The sequence below is a fragment of the Diabrotica undecimpunctata genome, chromosome 10 (assembly GCF_040954645.1).
Source record: "Diabrotica undecimpunctata isolate CICGRU chromosome 10, icDiaUnde3, whole genome shotgun sequence".
In the NCBI taxonomy this organism is placed as follows: domain Eukaryota; kingdom Metazoa; phylum Arthropoda; class Insecta; order Coleoptera; family Chrysomelidae; genus Diabrotica; species Diabrotica undecimpunctata.
In genome coordinates, this window is record NC_092812.1 from 68,007,814 (window position 1) to 68,028,037 (window position 20,224).

At 35.1% G+C, this 20,224-nt stretch overlaps 1 protein-coding gene across 1 annotated transcript in view; it reads left to right on the plus strand.

Moving 5' to 3' along the window:
* Nucleotides 1-8,988: 8,988 nt before the first annotated feature.
* The window catches only part of LOC140452307 (uncharacterized), a 94,236-nt gene continuing 83,000 nt past the window's right edge, over nt 8,989-20,224 (plus strand). The window contains exon 1 of the mRNA XM_072546475.1: nt 8,989-9,205. The gene's annotated coding sequence lies outside the window, so the exon portion shown is untranslated. The remainder of the gene's footprint in view (nt 9,206-20,224) is intronic.

Sequence of the window (20,224 nt, forward strand, 5' to 3'; positions counted from 1 at the left end):
GAGAGAGAGCCTTAGCCAGAAGAACAGTAAGGAGAAAAAAGAGACAACATTTACAACAACAAATTGAAAAAGTAGAACGTGAACACGGAAGCAAGCAAAATAAAAAATTCTACAAAGAAGTAAGACAACATAAGAAAGGTGCATATATAAGAACACCGAACTTTGTGAGAGATAAAAATGAGCAAATGATTACAGCTGAAAATAAAATAATCTAAAATAATAAGTCTTCTAAATGTCCAGGTAGACGCGGATGGAAATAAAGCAAATTGTGAGTACCAAACGGCCGAGATAGAAGTACCCCCGCCAAGCCTGGAAGAAATTATCACGGCGATAGAAACCTTAAAAAATGACAAATCCCCGGGACTAGACAATATTGATGCAGAACTGATTAAAAAAGGAGGGCATGAACTTAGAACTAAAATACACCAATTAATGAAAGAAGCCTGGGAACAAGAAATAATGCCAAAAGAATGTAGTGGTTGTATTATCGTGCCAATACATAAAAAAGGCAGAAAGGATATATGTGGCAACTACAGGGGAATCTCACTAATCGGTACTACATATAAGATATTAGCTTCAGTTGTACTAAAACGATTACTGCCATATACAGAGGAAATTATTGGCGATTACCAATGCGGCTTTAGGCCTGGATCAACAATCGACCAAATATTTACTATCAGACAAATGCTAGAAAAGTATTGGGAATATAATAAAGAAGTACACCAGATCTTCATAGATTTCAAACAAGCATATGATTCCATAGATCGCTTAAAACTGTGGAGTGCAATGATGGAGTTAGGCGTACCAAAGAAGCTGACCATGATTGCGCGAATGTGTGTCAACAATTCCTTTGCACAAATTAGAATAGGAGGCAAAACTTTCGGCATAAGCACCGGACTCAGACAGGGAGACCCGCTGTCCCCATTACTATTTAACCTAGCATTTGAATATGCAATGCGAAAAATCTATAGCAGAGTCAAACCAGACATAACTGCCAGAGAAGCAAAGATTATTCTCGCATTTGCAGATGATGTAGATGCAGTAGCACAGACAACACTGGAAGTTAAGGATATAGTATCAAACTTTGAAGAAGCAACACTAAGCGTAGGCCTGAAAATAAACGAAGAAAAAACTAAAAACATGGTCGTATCAAAAAAGGAACGACAGCGAATAAGACAAAACATTACCATAAACGATCATAATTTTGAGGTGGTCAAAGAATTCAAATACCTAGGAGCAACAATTACCAGTGAAAACACAGGAGAACGGGAGGTTGAAATACGAATACTGGCGGGGAATAAATCATTCTTTGCCATTCAAAATCTAATGAGGTCAAAGCTCCTCTCAAGGCGTGCCAAAATCCAAATGTACAAAACCATAATACGACCAGCAGTGGCATATGGAAGTGAAACATGGACATTGAGAAACAAAGAAATCAATAAGCTATTAGTATGGGAACGCAAAATCCTGCGAATTATATATGGTCCTTGCAGGGACAGCGTGACAAATGAATGGAGGAGCAGATATAACAATGAAATAGAGACTCTCTTCGGGAAAGAAAACATCGTAAGATACATAAAAGCCAATAGATTAAGATGGGCAGGCCACGTGGTACGGAGTGATGACGACAGACTGATTAGCAATGTGTTTTGGGAAAGACCAGATGGTAGAAGATCCACAGGAAGGCCTAGAAAAAGGTGGAAAGACGCAGTCAGGGAAGACCTGGAGAAGATGGAAGTAAGGCCATGGGAAATAATAGCACAGGATCGGAATCAATGGAAGGCAATAGTAAACGCGGCAAAAACTCATGAAGAGTTGTAAAAGCCAATGATGATGATGATGTAATACGCTGAATGGACTAAAAGCTATTGCTATGATGAAAATAAATGACTGAAAAAAGCAACAACTACTAGAAAAATGTGTAAGTTAGCTAAAACAAAAATGTACGAAAAAAGCTTACGGTTCCAAAAAGGATAGGGAAGAATATGAGGCTGGAGGGTTCTAAATCAGACTGTTTTAGTTTGTGGGCTCTCCTAAAAAGTTGCATTTTTTTAACTTAAGAACATGTAAAAAAAAAGATTACGACTTGATTTTTTTACGACGTCCCGCATTATATAAACAACATTCTAAACCAGAGTTAGATATTAATATAATATGATTTTAAATAATAAATAAAAATGTTCGTAAAAACGAAAAAAAAAATTTTTTTAAATAAAAAAAATTTATTAATTAATGAAGTTGTGCGGTTCATGGTGGTTCAGAATGTGTATTATATCATTCAAGAAATGACTACAAAGTTTGGTAGCCGAGAGGAAGCGATTTATAAAATAAAAGTTCCTAAGTAAAGAACAAAATAGAACAAAATTATTCACCTGAAATAAAAGATTTAACAGACAAGCTTTAGCGCCAAAGAATTTTCTTTATCAATGTTATACTGTATTTTTGTTTTTCTTTAACTAAAAATATTATTATTAAAAAATTATAAATATTTCGATTTTTTAGTCTTTACTTTTGTGGTGTGTGACACGCCACGAAAATTTTGTTTCGATTCAAAATTTGACACACCGAGCTCAAAAGGTTCACCATTACTGTCCTTGATAGATCACCTTCTTATAATGCGTTTAGTTCATCTTCTTGGGACAACCTTTATAATATTACCTTCTTCAATATGATCCTTTTATTGTATCTATATTATTTGTGTAAGAAAGAAATTTTCGATATAATCCTGAATTCCGATGCTCGAGTTGTAATATAAAAATATAACATTGTAGTGCTCGTTACTGTTTTTATACTCATAATATAAAGTTAATAGCTTTAAACAGGAGGTTAATGACGTGAACAACACTTACATTGATTTACAGCGATTTGACGCTCATGGACATGGACAACGAGGAAAGGATGGCGTAGCTGTCGAAGAAGGCAGAATAGATTTATCTATACATTTTATTAAATAGACTATTTCAAATAATAAAAAAAACTTCTTGACATAAATATAATGCTACAACATTAGATCCTACCATATTTAAGATGCTACCTTTTAATTAAGGAACATTTTTAAGAATGAGTATTTAAGTATATGAGAATGAGTATAACTATAATAAATATGGGAGGTGAGCATTACTTTATACTGGAAGGGTTTGTAGGAAAAATCAATAAAATACTTTAATAGTGACGGCTGGAAGATAAGATTAAATTAAACCCCATCAAAGATAAAGACTCAGAGTTTTTTCTTCTCTGAGAGCCGGCTGTAACACACCAGTCGTAATGCGACTTATTGGTTTATTGTATATTTTCCATGAACTCATAGCATATACCCTCTCGTAGCAACAGTCAGTTTCACTGAAGCTACCTTTCTGTGCTGAAGGTTCACTTGTAGAGCCCTGACGCCCCTGAATAATGTCATTCAGACTTATTTGGGATATAGACCGTAGTCACTTTTCTGCTCGTTCCCTTAAATTTTTATTTGTGGACTCAAGTTCACTTTTTTTGTTGGACAGAATAGATCTCAGTGTGTTAGTTGTTTTGAATCCTACTTATTTCCTATCCTTTTCAATTTTTCTGTTTCTACATTGTCTGTGATATTTTATATTGTCTTTATATATTGTTCCCATACTTCCTTTATTTTGTTCTCTTCAGTAAGTATTCCTCCATTATTATCTCTTATTATGAGTGTTCTTCTTTGTCTGGTGTTGCCTGTAAGTTCTTTCATTTTTTTATGTAAGTTTGAGGTGCCATATTTGTTGCTGAGTTCTTCCAGTTCCTAGCATTGTTTGTTCATCCATTCCTCCTTAGCCTTTCTGATTTCATAGTTGATTTTATTTTTGATGGTTTTATATTTATTTTCATCTTTATTTTTGTATTTTCTTTTTTCAGTTATTAGCTGAACTATTTCCGGTGTCATCCAGTCTTTTTTAGTGGTTTTCTCTTCTTCGCCTAGGACCTCTTTTCCCGCTTTTAGTATGGCTTTTTTCATATCTGCCCATTCCAGGCTTCCTTCAGTTAATTTATTTATCTCTGCGATTAGTTGCTGTTGGCAGTTGTCGTCTTTTAGATTTTTGATGTTTATTTTGGTGGTTTTAACTTTTTTCTCCGGTTTTCTGAGTTTAATTTTGACGTTTGCTAATAATTGATATTCATGTAGAGTAAATATTTATTGAAATATCTTCGCCCTAATGATGTAAAGTCAACAAATATGTTTATGGTTTCTTTTAGACTAATTGTACAGTAAACAAACCAAAAAAACTTGTCAATAATGTGGAAGACGAGGTACGTTAATCCATAATATTATAAAAGATCACATAAAAATGTGTAATTTTAAAACTCAACAGTGAGACACTAAATAAATCAATAACTTTTAATATGTAATATTGCATCTAAATTAGGGCAAGCCGGTGTGATAAAAAGGAAATAGAAAGTGGTATAAAATAGAAAGACGGAATATTGTGAAATAAATGAACAGAATTGCGAGAATGTAAAACGGATATAAAGCTCAACCGATTTATAAGATTTCATGAATAGGTTGGATAACATTCGGGAAAACCTAATCAAACTGCATTGTGAAGAGGACCTCCAAAAGAAACTAAAGAGTGCACCAAAATCTAATAATCGGACTCAAGGTATACACTACCATTTTTTAAAGTTATCTCAACTTAAAAAATAAATGGAAATGTCAAAAATTATTCTTCAATATTTGCATTATCTAGATACATCCACAAGGTACAGAAAATCACAAGGTAAAAAAAGAAAATATACAAGCAATAAATATAGTGTCAACGGCACTATACGCGCCAACGGCAGATAAAGATGAGGCAATCAGCGAAGAATTCTACGAACAACTGGGAACCTGATAAAAATAACAAAAAAACATGAAGTAACAATAGTGATGGGAGATTTCAATGCAAAGGTTGGCAGAGGCAAGGTGAATAAGATCGTGGGAAACTTCGGCCTAGGGGAGAGAAACGATAGAGCTGATAGATTTACATGCTTCTGCCAGGACTATAACCTGCTGTTAAGTAATACACTCTTCAAGCTCCCCAAACGTCGACTTTACACATGGAAATCTCCCGCTGACTCACCTAACAACATCATAAGGAATCAGATAGATTATATAGCAGTACCAACAAGATATAAAAACATGATAAAATCATCAAAAACGTACCCAGAAACCAAAAACCAAAAACAACTAGGTAAGAAAATAAACGACATTAACGAGAACACGTCGGACATAATAGAGAGATGGGATAAATCGAGGGAAATCTTATCTCAGAGCCATCAACGATCTTAGAAACATGGATATCATACATAGAAAAATTATTTGCATCTGACAGGACTGATGATCACCTATATGGAGAAGGAGAAACAGGTCCTTCAATCCTTAAATCGGAGATAGAAGATGCAATTGCAGCACTAAAAAATAATAAGTCAACAGGTCCGCACAATGTACCCTGCGAAATATTAAAGATCCTATGTAAATCAGACAAACAGTTCCTTGATAATCTAGTTGTACTTTTTAACAACATATATAATAGCGGTAAAATCCCGGAGAACTGGCTACAGTCAACATTTATTACAATCCCGAAGAAACCAACTGCCCAGATCTGCGATGACTACCGGCTTATAAGCTTGATCAATCATGTCACTAAAGCGTTCACTAAGATCATTCATAGAAGAATAAATGTGAGTCAAATATCGATAGACTGCAGTTTGGTTTTCGAAAAGCACTTGGAACTAGAGAAGCAGTTTTCGCTCTTCAGGTACTTATACAGCGGTGTAGAGACGTTGATAAGAACGTGTATTTGTGCTTTGTGGATTTTAGAAAAGCATTTGACAATGTCAATCATGGACAATTGATGGATATTCTGCGAAAGACAGGTATTGACGACAAGGACATTCGAATTGTGGCAAACCTATACTGGGGTCAAACAGCAAGAGCAAAAATTGGCAACGAACTCACTGGAAGGGTGCAGATCAAAAGACGTGTCCATCAGGGGTGTATCTTATCCCCACTCCTATTCAATATTTATTCCGAGGAAATATTTAACAAATATATGGAAAATGCAAATGAGAGCATAAAAATAAACGGTGAGTTAACGAACAATATAAGATATGCCGACGACACGGTGATCCTTGCTAGTACCATAGACGAATTATAACAGGTAATGGAAAGAGTTTATTCAGTTAGTGAGGAATACGGCCTGAGCCTCAACTTCGAGAAGACAAAGTGGATGCTGATAAGCAAAAAGCAACAACCTGCTCGACAATTACGGATAAGTAACATACTAATTGACCATGTAGAATCTTATGTGTAATTTGGCACCAACGTAAATGCAAAATGGGAATAGGCTACAGAAATTAAGGCGGGAATAGAACGAGCTAGAGCAGCATTTAACAATACGAAAAAGCTCCTCATAAGCAAGGATTTGTCTCTTCCCCCAAAACTACGTCTAGTCAAATACTACATTTTTCCGATCGTACTATATGGTATGGAGGCCTGGACGCTGGCAGAGACGCTCACGAGAAAACTAGAAGCATTCGAAATGTGGGTGTACCGACGCATTCTTCGTATATCCTGGACCGAACCTGTCACCAACATAGAGGTACTCCAAAGAATCGGAAAGGAGAAAGAAATCCTGAGCACAATCAAACAAAGAAAGCATGAATATCTAGGCCACATATTGAGACACGATAAGTACCGTCTACTGCAAGTAATTGTCCAGGGGAAAGTAGCCAGTGAGCGAGGGCCAGGCAGGAGAAGACACTCGTGGCTCCAAAATCTGCGGAAGTGGTTCGGGCTCACATCGGTCGAACTATTCAGAAGCGCTGCAAAGAAGATCAGAATTGCCATGTTGATAGCCAACGTTCGCAACGGACAGGGCACATAAAGAAGAAGAAGAATAAATATAGTACAGTATATTTAAAGAACACAAAGATAGCAAATTATAAATAGAAAAAATTTGAACAGTCGCTTTATACTTTGTTTACAAATATTCATTAATGTGAATTATTCTGTTCATTGGAGAATGTTTAACAAAATACACCTATGAAACTTGATTGTTTTACTTTTTCGTACATTTCTAAGTTTTGTGACGACCGAACCTATAGTTTTGTATCTTCTGACTATATTTCTTACACTAAAACGTGACACATGCTACATATTCGCGATTTCCGAATTGGATTTTCCAGAATTAAAAAATCTAATAATGATTAAACAAATTTTCTCATCGATAACTTTACCTCGACCCATTGTACAATCCACAAACGGCAAAAAGCTTTACAGTACTACAAAATACATTTGACATTAACTGGCAATATTATTGTTTTAATGTAACTTTTCCAAAGCTGCCTCTGGATTCAACATAATTATGAAAAAATCAACGTATTATGTTGACATAAGTGAATGCATAGCCAGAGTTTATTGAAATTTTTGTTAATAAAAATAAATAAAAAAACATAAGGGTAATGTTTTTAATAAATATTAATAAAAATGCCGTATTAATTAACATGAGAACTTATAAAAACATGCAGAGTATAATTTGTTTATGGTAATCGACTTAAACTTCAAATAAGTGGGACAACTTATATGGGAAGGGGTTCGTATACATATGAGGTGGCTTATTTCAAAAAAAGAATGGTTCTCATTTATTTGTACAAAATTTTATATGATTATTTCATTTCATATTTTATTAGCATGCTTGTAAAACACTTACTGATAGTTTAGTTTTTGAAGAATATATCGCTTGTGCACCGTCAATAAATCCATCCTCACTACCAGCTTTGATTATGATATATCTGTAAAAAAAATTCTATAAATATAAATATAAATAGAATATAAATATATTCTAAATTTATTAACTTACTTCTCTTAAAGCATTTTAAGGTAAAAAAAGGCCTGACATTATCTCGTTCTTGTCCAAAATAATCTATTAAAGAAGGAACTAGCTCTTTTAACAATTTATATAAGTAGAATTATATAAATATTGCAAATCAAATTGATGAACAAATCAAACCAAAAATATAAACAGAATTATTACTATAAGATTGTACGAAACATACGAAATATAATAATAATTTTTAATTGTTTACTTACAAATAATTGAAACAGAATGAAGTACCATTAAGATTATATTGGCAGCGCAGCATATTTTGTTTTCCAGTGATTTGGTTGGGTCCTTGTTTAGTTTAGTGTAAGGTCTATTTGTGATCAATTCTTGTATTTCGTATCCTGATATTCACTCTTGTCCATAACTACAATTGCATTGCCCTTGGCGACTGGTATTGTTATTATTGACTCATCTTCTTTTAGAGCTTTAATAGCTCTGAGTTTCTCTTTACTGACATTTGATTTTGATTTTGTGCTTTTCTCCAGTCGTTTTTTGCGTAGTACTCTATATTCTTTGATTCCGTGTGTTGGTAGTACTTGACAGATTTTTTCAACTGCACTGATTATGTCAAGTTTAGGAACTGATGGGAATGTTACAGCATAATTTAGACATTTTGATAGCATCAGGATCGTTGCGTTCAAGGTTCAACTGTCTTTTAGATAGATTGACAACTGTTGTGTTGTTTGCATTGTGTCTTGTTAAGATATTGTATTTGTTGTTCGTGATGCTTTCGAAAAGGTTGTTGAATTTGTTAACGTGCGTGGTTCTTTGTCAGTTGTATGTGTTCAACAATCTATTTACGTCTAATTATTAGATATTTCTAATATATAATTAGTATGGTATTATCTCCATGTAACAAATAGATATTGTAAAATAAACTATACGGGTAAAATTAAACTGTTAACATCGGAAGACGTGCAGATAATTGTTAACAAACTTCTTCAACTTAGATGTCTTCTGTAAAGAGAAGTGTAAAAGTATGTTTCTCAGTGTAGATGAGGAACGGATTCAGTGGGTACTACTACTATACGTATGAAAAGAGAATGCCTATTCTCCCATCCCACCATTGCGTTACTAGGAATACCGAAATTCAATATACCGCTAGCAAGGTGTACTGTTTTAACTGTTGTAGTGTAGTGTAGTTGTCAGTACCAAAGAAAAGTGCACGGAGAAAGTACTTCTTTTACCAATCGATTTCGGTACCACCGTCGACCGACGTAATTGACGATATTCGGTGTATTATAGTGTATAGTTATATGAACTCGTCTTTTCACACTCTAAGGAATTTCGCTCTGTTTGTTCAACTGAATAGGAACAAAATTCAGGTAATTTTAAATGCTACGGTATGTTAGTATCGTACTATTTCTATTTAATGCCCACGTATAAACAGGTGTAATGTCAGCAATGCTATTTTAGACAATTTAAAACAACATTTATCAAAACTTTAATTGATATATTGAGATCAAATATTAATATAAGTACGTGATTCTTGTTTACTTCAAATCTTTAAAGTAATCTTGATTCTGCACAAAAATCAATTAACTTTTATATTAACATGAAAGTTACTTTATGATAAAAATAGTTTTATTTATTCTTTCCACTTCATAGTACATCTTCGATCTAACTTGTGTTTCTTGAAATTGGAATATAGTTTATATATTTACTCTTTTCAGATGATTGCATCGCATGATATGTTTATTAATATCATTTTACCAACTATAAAGAACAGTAAATGAACTCATAACTCTTAAAGAAAATGTAGCTAGTTTATACTTTTATGGATAAAGAGTTTAATTCCTTTGAATGCAAACATATAACAATTGAATTAAAGTAAATAGATATGTCAAGTAAGGTGAGATTTACATTTCTACATAAAAAAAGAGTAAACGTAGATGTACACTATTTCAATAGTTAATCCAATATCTCCGCTTCTAGAGCTCTTCTAGGTTTCTTCATTTTGTTGTATGTATATTCTTCTACTATAAAAGTATATAATTGATATCTTTCTATTTATATGTATATACATATAGTGTGCTTTTAAAATCGATTATATTATTCTTCATTATTGTTGTCCTCTCTAATATCGTCTGTTGATACATTCGTATATTTCGTATTTTTTATTTCTTCTTTATAATCTGTTTATGTCATAATTGATTTTTCTACGTCTATACACATAATAGGTATTCTGTTATAGCAATAAAAATAGCCAAATATAACTTTTTTTCCCGTATTTCAAGCAATATGCTGTCTTAATCAGCTGATGTATCTGTTTGTACTTGTTTCGGTGTTTAGGGTTTGCTGTCCATTTAAATTTTATATAAACGACGAACAATTATTCTCTGTAATATTATTATATTTTTACACTGTTGTCCCTGACTCGATTTAAATATATTTGTTATATCATTCTTAAATTTTATATGAAATTCATTCCATTTCTAGGCTCGTTTCAGAGTCCTTTGTGATCTCATTGACTCTATAGCTAATTCGTTTCCTTCGTTTCTTCTTCGTTGACCATGAAGATTGGCTCTTTATGTGAAAAATAGTTCCAAATGCTTAACTTAAATCAGATAAATAAAAGTTTTCATCGAATCTATAATTTTTATTTACGATAATATGAATCGTTCTTTAACATAAATATATTTGTAATATATTAATGCTCAAGTGGTACCTAATAACACAGGAATCTTACCTTTCGATAAAGATGAATTAGACCGTAGCGCGCAAATAGTTGATATACTTCCTCGACTAAGTTTCTATTCCGTAAATTCGTATTTCCTTCCTATTATAAGATATTATTATGTTAATTATGCAAAGCAGCTTCATATATATATATATATATATATATATATATATATATATATATATATATATATATATATATATATACATATATATATATATATATATATATATATATATATATATATATATGTATATATATATATATACTATGATATTGAAATTTGATCTTAATTTAAATATAGTAGTTAAATTAATCTGTATTCCATTTAAAATATATCACCATGGTCTTAATTACAAACGCCAACTTTAAATCAAATGCGTTAGGCTTTCACGGCCATCGTCCAACTTGTTAAACTGTTTGTTCGGGCTGCTAGGCCGTTGTCTTCTGAGATTAGTTCTCGACGTTTCTCCAACACTAGGGGCTGGCATCTTCTGGAGATGTTACTGCTTCGCTTGTAACCTGAAAATGTCATGTTAACATGGGATGTCGGTAGGAATGCGAGACCTTCCTTTTTTGCGCCCCTTAGAAATATTCCCTTTGCGCGGCAAAGCTTTTGGAATGGGACGAACCTCATATGGTGAAATAAAACTTGACATAACAGGAATTGGTTCTTGAAAATCCAACTTAGCTTCTGGTGTGGAAGATGACGTTAAACCAGAACATTAAGGCTTAGGGTCTGTTTCGGAAGCATCACAATGCGGTGGATCGGGGTCAGAATAAACAGGAAGGTTTGATGAAGAGTTGTGTAAATATGGATCCTCTCGATCGTTTATTTTAGATCGCAAAAAGTCTTGTTCAATAAAAATATCACTGTTTAAGGGGTATAGACCTGATACTTGAAAGCCCTTGGTTATATTGTTTGGACTAAATGCCTTCAAGTATGCCGTATTTGCCAACTCTGCTACGTCGTAAATGGTAACTGGTTTCCCTGCGTTATCAGGAGAACTCATCCAATTAGTCATTGCATTATTGTAGAAAGACTTAAAGGGTCCAAAAACAGATAAATCAAGAGGTTGTAATCGGTGTGATGTATGGGCATGAAAAGTAACTAAAATGACTCCCGAACGTGTTGCCAAGTTAATAGTGGGTATGGAAACATGGCTTTGATGGTTATCTAACAATAAAATAACCTTATCCTGCAAAGTAAGTTTAACATGTGATATGAAATGTTCTAGTAATTTAAAAAATACATCTTCATTGGACCATCCACTCGGATTTGTAGCTCCTATTGCTCCAGGTGGTGCCCCTTTCAACATGTGACTTAAAATTTACTCTCGGAAACACAAATAAAGGCGGCACAGTATTTCCAGCTGCATTAATAGAACTTATCACAGTAACTAGAACACCTCTTTGTCCAGATGTCATTCCTCCTATTTGCCTTTGTCCTTTTGGTGCTAAAATTTTAGGAGGTTGCTGCACAGTAGTAATACCCGTCTCATCGACGTTAAAAATTTTTGATGGTTCAAAGTTTCCTTTACTCAACGCCTTTTTATATGATTGAAAGAAAATAGCAACTGTGTCTTTATTGAATGCAGTTGCTCTGGCCAAACGTGTACCCTCGGGTTTTGTGACAGAGATGCAGAATGTCTATTTCGGAAACCTCTAAGCCAATTATTTCCTGCTTCTTTTGTATCGTCCCAGCAAACAGGATATTTTTTTTTATTTTGCTTTGCATATTCATATGCCAGTTTTTTAACGTTCATCAAACTTAGGCCATAATGCATTCTAGCAGCTGTTTTTAAATAGTTTACCAGCTCCGTTTCCTCGGCTTCATTAAAAACTTGCTTGACTTTATAATTCGGACTGTATATAAAATTGTTTTGACCTGACGTTTTAAAATTTTTAATGTGTCTTGCTAATGCAGACTTTGCAATTCCAAATTGGCTCTCTGCGGCACGAATTGAAAGACTTAAATTTAAAACTTCACGAACAGCATTCTCTACATTGACTTTTAAAGATCCCGGTCTTCTCTTCTTTTCTTTACTTCTTGGCATAATGAGCTCCTGAAACAAAACATTGTTTGTTACTAATACTTTTAATAATGTACCTGGGACTCACCCAATTCCATAGAGAGGGACACTGTTGCCGATATGTTTTGTAAATCTAAGGTTAGTCTGATATTTTGTTTGCCGTTAATTTAGCCTGTCCCTAGGTACAACCGTCCCTAGGTATAGCATGTTCCCCTAAGGGTTCCTTTTTGAGTTCTGAAATACCTATGCTTTATAATAGTGTGAAAATACACTACACACATATAACACAAGCAGAAGGAAGTAAAAGAAATGTAAATGAACTTTGAGAAATGTTTATTACACAAACAAAAACATAAGCAAATATAGATATCGCTTGGTCCCTATTCTGACAATTGAGAAACTGCGCAGCACAAATTCAATCCGCTTTTCTAAATGACCTATAAACTTTGTTCATTGAATTTGTTTACACACAAATTTGTACCCTAAAATACCTTTTAATATTTACTGATATCCATCAAAATAAACCGGCTGCGGTGGTTAGGTCACATAAAGAGAATGAATGAGATGGAGCCGCCAAAACATATTTATAATCAAAGAATAGATGGAGTGAGAAGGAGAGGCAGACCCAGAGCACGATTTAAGGATCAGGTGGAAGAAGACTTAGAATGTTGGGAGTACGAAACTGGAAAGCCAAGGCGAAGAATAGGAGAGAATGGAGACTTGGCCTGCTCCTTGAGCAGGCCAAGACCCACCATGGGTTGTGGAGCCAATGATGATGATGATTTACTGATATCACATGCTTATATCTAGAAATAACAACAGTCTGTCAATTTTCTTTGCATTTTAAAACCTCGTGTATATTTCCGAAACAGATTTCAGCAAATTGATAAATTGAACAAGAGCTCTTTGAAGATGGCTCCTTGTAATTAGTTTTTTTTAATATCTAAAAAATTTTTCAACTTAATCTTTTTCGACGTTAAATAAACCTTCCGGCAAGCAGAACTCTTTCTACTTTCGATGTTATTCTTTCTATGGCCAGGACCAGACCATCCTCCATTCTACTTTCAAAAACACACCAAACATACCACTTTCCTTTCTACTATCTCTTTCTAAACCAATCATATCTTGGCATTTTTAAACACACATATCAATTTTTCAATTTCAATGAAATGCATCACATATGAAATGTTTATACTTCCTGCATCTCCGATAGGTAATACTGAAACAAACATACTTTGCATAAAATAATTTTCTCTGTCCACCGGCTTCCGAAACAATGGGTCGTTAGTCGGTTTTGGATATTCCAAACGTTTTTAAAAACCCTAATCGTTTTGTTCAAATCTATGAAACGAAAATATATTCTATTCATACCTAATTTCTACCTTCTTCCTAAGCCCTGGTCTGCCTCAAAATATTCTTCCATCCTTCCTTGTCGAGTATCTATCTTCTTCATCTCCTTATTACAATCTCTCTTAAATCGTTCTGCACATAATCAGAATACAAAAATCAAAAACGACGGTTTCAAATCACCACTCGGCGGTATAGTAAAACGTGGTACTAATTGTGGATTTGATCACAACTTAATTGAATTCAAAGTATGAATAGGTACTGCTTATATAGATACTTTCAGAGGTTCTGTAACTGTTTTGTTGTGGATCCATGTTCATTCATGGATTTTGTTGTAACCATTTTTTAATTCTTAATTACCCTTTCTAGAAATTTATAATGTCTCATCGGTTTTACTAGAAGCTTCATCGATTTTACGGGACATTTCAGAGTACTAATACTAGGAAGTATTTTCAGAGTACTAGTGTGCTGACTGGAATTTGAATGCTTTTGGGTCGCGATAGTCTCCATTCTTAATTAGATCGTTCTTGATATTTTTAAAACCACTAGAAACTTCATCACAGTCATCAAGCTATTCGTGCAACCGCTTCACGATAAACTATTTTAGCAGCATTGTTGATCGGACAGTGTCAAATTTTAAAAATATAATAAATAGTCTGTACCAAAAACCTGATATATTTTTTTAAAAAAGACAAGGTTTTTTATCTTGGTTGAAGTGCTAATCTCGCCCAAGAACCTTCCTTCTTTATCCGGACCGGCAACAAGGGCATTGGGGTAGTAAATCTACTCAATGATCTGGTAGGCGGAGTTAAAAAACTTTGACTTACCGAGATGTAAAACTACTAAGCTAAAATTAATATTTCAACAAAAAATAAGAGCATTACGTTTTCAGAAAATTAACTAAAAGTCAACAAAGTCTTAATCAAATAAAAAAAAACCAATATTACACTTTTTTACCAACACCAACTTTATTAACATTATAAAGAATGTTCTACGACATAACACTAAGTGAAATTAAAGGCCTCTATAAAAAACGAAAGACAAAAGTTTTGAAATTTCTAACTCCCTGATAAATTAACTTTCATATATTATATCCAACTTAACTACGCGTTTAAAACACGAATGATATCACAAAAGATATATCAAAGAGATAAGATAACAGTAAAACTAAGAAATTACAAAAAAAAAAGAAATTCACGTACTTAGAAGACTCCATAACTTTGTGAAATTGCTAAAATGTTTAGAAGATTTTATTTTTCTCGAGGAATCACAAAGAGCCGAGATAACTGATATTCCAGAAGAAAGATTCAGTGTTATCTATACCACCCTTAGGTTTCCTCCGAAACATTTCGGATATCGCTGTGGAAAGAGCGCCGAAGACTGGGTTATCACTGAAAGTTTTTTCTAGAATACCATTTACCATTTGTGAGTATCTATGGGGGCAAATTTTGAATTTGGTAAGACAAATTGAACCTTGTTTTATTTAATATTATTGATGACGAAATAATTTTGCGTCTAAGATAAGGAACTACAAAAGTCGAGATAACTGATATTTCAGAAGAAAGATTCAGTGTTATCTATACCACTCTTATTAAGATGAAAACTACGAAATTACAAAAAAAAAGAAATTCACGTAATTCACGAAATTCTTATAAGAAATTGCTAAAATGTTTAAAAGATTTTATTTTTCTCGAGAAACACGCTACACAAAGAGCTGAGATAACTGATATTCCAGAAGAAAGATTCAGTGTTATCCATACCAAGAAATTAAGAAGAAAATAGTGTGATTGACTTTACAGTGGCATGGGATTTGACTGTCATTAATGCTTTCTTTAAGAAGACTAAAGACCAGTATGTTACCTATAGTAGCGGAGAAGGGAAAGTCAGGTAGATTTTGTGTTGTGTAGAAGAAGTCAGCTGAAAGAGGTTACCAACTGTAAAGTGATAAAGCCAACAGTAAAGTTGTGGCGCGAGTGGAAGTGGAAGTGCTAGAAAACACATCTGGTAAAGAGCCTCCTATAGACAAAGAAACTTGGTGGTGGAACGATGAAGTGCAACAGCAGGTTAGAGGGAAGAAAGAGGCTAGAAAGAGGTATGACAGGTCTAAAAGAGAGAAAAATAAGGATATGTACAAGGTAGCAAAGAGGGAAGCAAAGCGCGCTGAATGAAGTACGTAAGTTTTCCACTGATGGTTGGTTTGCATTAAGGCTGTTCACTAAATCCCTACCTCTTTAATCTTGTTGTGGATGTACTGACAGAAAAAGTAAGGAAGGGAGCTAATAGGTCGATGCTATTTGCGGATGATATCGTGTTGGTAGAGGAGAGCAAAGAAATATTGGAGGAGAAGTTGGGGTGGGAGAAGAACTATTTAAGATGGTGGACTTAAGTTTAGCAGGTTGAAAACGGAGTTTATGTGATTGGGAGGAAGAGGAATGGTTGGGTATATAGAATCGCTTGGAGAAAGGGAGTAGAACGACTAGAAGCATTTAAATATCTTGGCTACTACACAATGGAAATTGTGGCACTAGATCGAGAAATTGTCCGCAGGATACAGGCTGGTTGGTTTAACTGATCGCGAATGAGCGGGGTACTTTGTGATTAAAAGAGGGCTGAAAGAAAAGATATAGAAGAGTGTGCTGAGACCTGCTAAGTGTGCGGCGATGAAGTGTGGCCTGTAACTAAGATTCAGGAAAATAAGATGGAGGTAGCTGAAATAAAAATGTTACGGCGGATGTTGGGTAAGGCTAGAAGGGACAGGATCAGGAACTACTTGATTAGGGAAAGACCCGAGGTGATTAAAGTCTCAAAAAAGATTCAAGAAAAAATACTGCAATGGTTTGGTCTATTAGACGTAGGGATTAGAACTATGAATGAATACTGTGAATGTAGGGTGTTTTATTGGATAAACGTCAATCTGCATATTGCCGCTCTCTGGAACTAAGTGGTGCTGTAAAGCAGTAGTGTCAGAAGAATTTTCTTCCTTTGGGTGCTGGTTGCACCAAGCCCGCAACTAAGTAAAAGTCCTGTTGGAAAAACGGTCCTTTTCAGATTGTTGGCCTTTTTGTTTTGTTCGGTTTAAACGCGTAGACGATAGCTGTGGCTGTGTCCTATTCCTAGGATCAGGTGTCATTGTGCAATGAGATTGAGAATCCAAAGAAAACCAATCTCCGCCTGTCGTTGTAATTTTGAATGCGACTCTTAAGGAGTGTACGGGGTGCTCACTGATTAGTGTTTGGTGTGTGTGAATTGTGCGGGTTTGTGTAGTTATTGGTTGTGTGTTGTTGGCTTTTTTTTTGGTGTTTGTATGTTTATGATTCGGTTCAATATATAACAAATCTGTGCAAATTTTAGCATATGCTGATGATATCAATATTGTTGGGAGAACGGAAAACGCAGCACGAGAGGCGTACGTAGCATTAAAGGAAGCGGCTACAAAAATGGGTTTAATAATAAACAACAATAAAACAAAATACATGAAAATAGGTACGCAACCACAAACACTACGGCCACTTGTTATAGAAAATGACGTCATCGAAGCAGTTAACGAATTTGTATACCTGGGAACGCTCGTCAATACTGAAAATGACACTACCGCAGAGATAAACCGCAGAATTTGCACGGCTAATAGATGCTATTTTGGGCTTAATCTCCTTTTTAAATCTACAGTTATATCAAGAAATACAAAAGTAAAACTCTACAAAACAGTAATACGCCCAGTCCTAACATATGGTTCAGAAACCTGGACTTTAACAAAAAGCAATGAAAGCATGTTAGGATGTTTCGAAAGAAAAATACTAAGGCGCATCTATGGAGCGGTAAATGAAAATGGTGTCTGGAGAAGACGATACAACTTCGAACTCTATAGGATATACCAGGAACCAGATATCGTAAAACACATAAAGATAGGACGTCTGAGGTGGGTAGACCATGTAATGCGGATGGAGCAAACCGACCCAGCTAGAAAAACGCTCCTTGATAGACCTATTGGTCAAAGAAAAAGAGGAAGACCCAGAACAAGATTCCTAGATAACTCGATGAAGACATGAGAAATATGGAAATACGTGCTTGGCGGAGGAAGGCGATGGATAGGGACGACTGGAGAAAAATTCTTGGGGAGGCTAGGACCCACACAGGGTTGTAAAGCCAAAATGATGATGATGTTTATGATTTGTGAGCTTGGGTGGAGGTAAAGTGTACGTGTGAGTAAAGAATAAGTGTATATATGAATAATGAATGTGTGTGTTCTATTGTGTGTCTATCTGCGAAGTTAAGCAAAGGTTTGGTTAATGGAATTGTAGCGGGAGGTTGATATTGCATACCTATACAGTGCATTGGACATTTGATTTAAATAGTGGATTGTGTAACTCCTCTTTTCAGGGAAGACATTGAAGAAGATCATGGATGTAAAGTGGATTAGGGATTTCATGTCCGAGAATAGGTCGTATGAGGGGATTTGCTTGGAAATGTGTACGGGTTGTGTTTGTTTTGTGTCTTTTGGTTTGATTCTTCGGTGTGGGCATTTTTCTGAAAATGCCCGGTGACCTTCATTACAGTTCGGACATTTGGGAACATCTATCTTGGGGCATGCAGTAGAACTGTGTTGTTGTCCACAGTATGGACAGATAATTGATTTTTCTAGGCATTCTAGATTCAAGGGAACGTTCTTTCAGAGAACGATATTTTAATACCATTCGAGAGTACATCAGCGAATTTAGTTTCAGGGTGTGTAAAAACTCTAATGAACTATTTTGGTGAACGGGAATTTGTTTTCGGATAGATTATCCTCGATAATTTTTTGGCATAGGTTTTTGTCGACGCCGGCAATGACTAAATGTAAGTTTTGTTGATGATTTAGAATAAGTTGTAAATTAGCTGGGCTTTTAGATTTTAAACCTGAATTTATGAAAATATCGCTCTCTCCGGTGATTTGTCGAAGTTTTGCCGTGAGATCTTTGAGGTCTAGAAGATTTGTGGTTCATACGGAAGCTGTCTTTTGGGTTTGGACGACTTTTATTGAGTTGAAATCTGGGATTAGATTGTTGTCTTTGATAAGTCGATAGAATGGTCTTCGCTAACAGATGTCTGGCTCGATTCTCTAATTTTGGGTGATGTGTGGGGATTTTTGTGTGTTTTGTGTTCTGGGTTGTGTGGTGCTTGTTGTAGTGTAGTGAGTGAGTTTATGGGTGTGTGTATGGGTGATGGTATTGGTTGAGTGTGTGTTGATGAGAATATGTTTTGTGTTTGTAGGGGTGTGTAGGTATGGCGGTTTTAGGATAGAGGATCGTGGTAAGGAGTGGATGCTTTGTATGTAGATGAAAACTATGTGGTATGACGGATAGAGCTGTTAGAAGTTAATGGAAGGAGAGGTAGAGGAAACCCGAGGAGAAGATGGAAGGACTGTATGGCAGAGGACTTGAGAACCCCTGAAAAGGGAAAAGCTGGGGAAGAAGAAGAAGGATAGGAGTTGTAAAGCCTTGCTTTAGGCTACGTGCCTCTTCAAGGTATGGAGTTTTTGTATATGCTTGGGACGATTTTTTGTTAATGACTTAAGACCGTCGTAGGTGTCGAGGCAGGAGTTTGATCGGAACTTATCGTCGATCGTATCGATGTTCGGTGGGCAACTACGTCGTGGACTATTTGAGGTGGTCCGTTGATAAACATGCCACATGCATCCAAAAACGGAGCGATTACTTTGAGAATTGTTTGGACTTTCTTTAGTACGAAACGCGTGCAGGTTGGCTGTGGCTAGTTCCTCACCTAGTTACAGGTATCGGTATGCAATTAGATTGGGAAACCATAGAAAACCAATTTCCTTCCTGTTCTTGCGTAAATTGAATCGACTCTGAAGGAGTTATTTGAGGGGACTGACTTTCCAATTTTGGGATTTTGGGATATTTTGAAAGATCTCAATACATAGATGTTGGTAAGAGTTTTTTCAGGTAAGACGTTGAAAAAGATCATAGACATGAGGTTAATTATCGACTTTATGTCCGAGGTGAGTTTGTTTGAGGGAATTTGTCTAGGTAGTGACTGTCTGTGTCTTTTTCAGTGTTATGGAAGCGCGTTTTTTGGCTTGAAATTTGTGTGAATATGCTGGGTGTTTGCCGCGGCAGTTTGGACAGGATGGTGCATTTGCCATTCATACGATTTGTGATTTTGTCAGCAGTTTGGACAGAAAGTGGATCTTTGTTGGTATTCTGTGTTGTGTTGTTCGCTTTGGCAGCATTTAGAACAGTACTTTAAGCGCAGGGGGATGACGTTATTTGATCCAGGGATTTCACAAT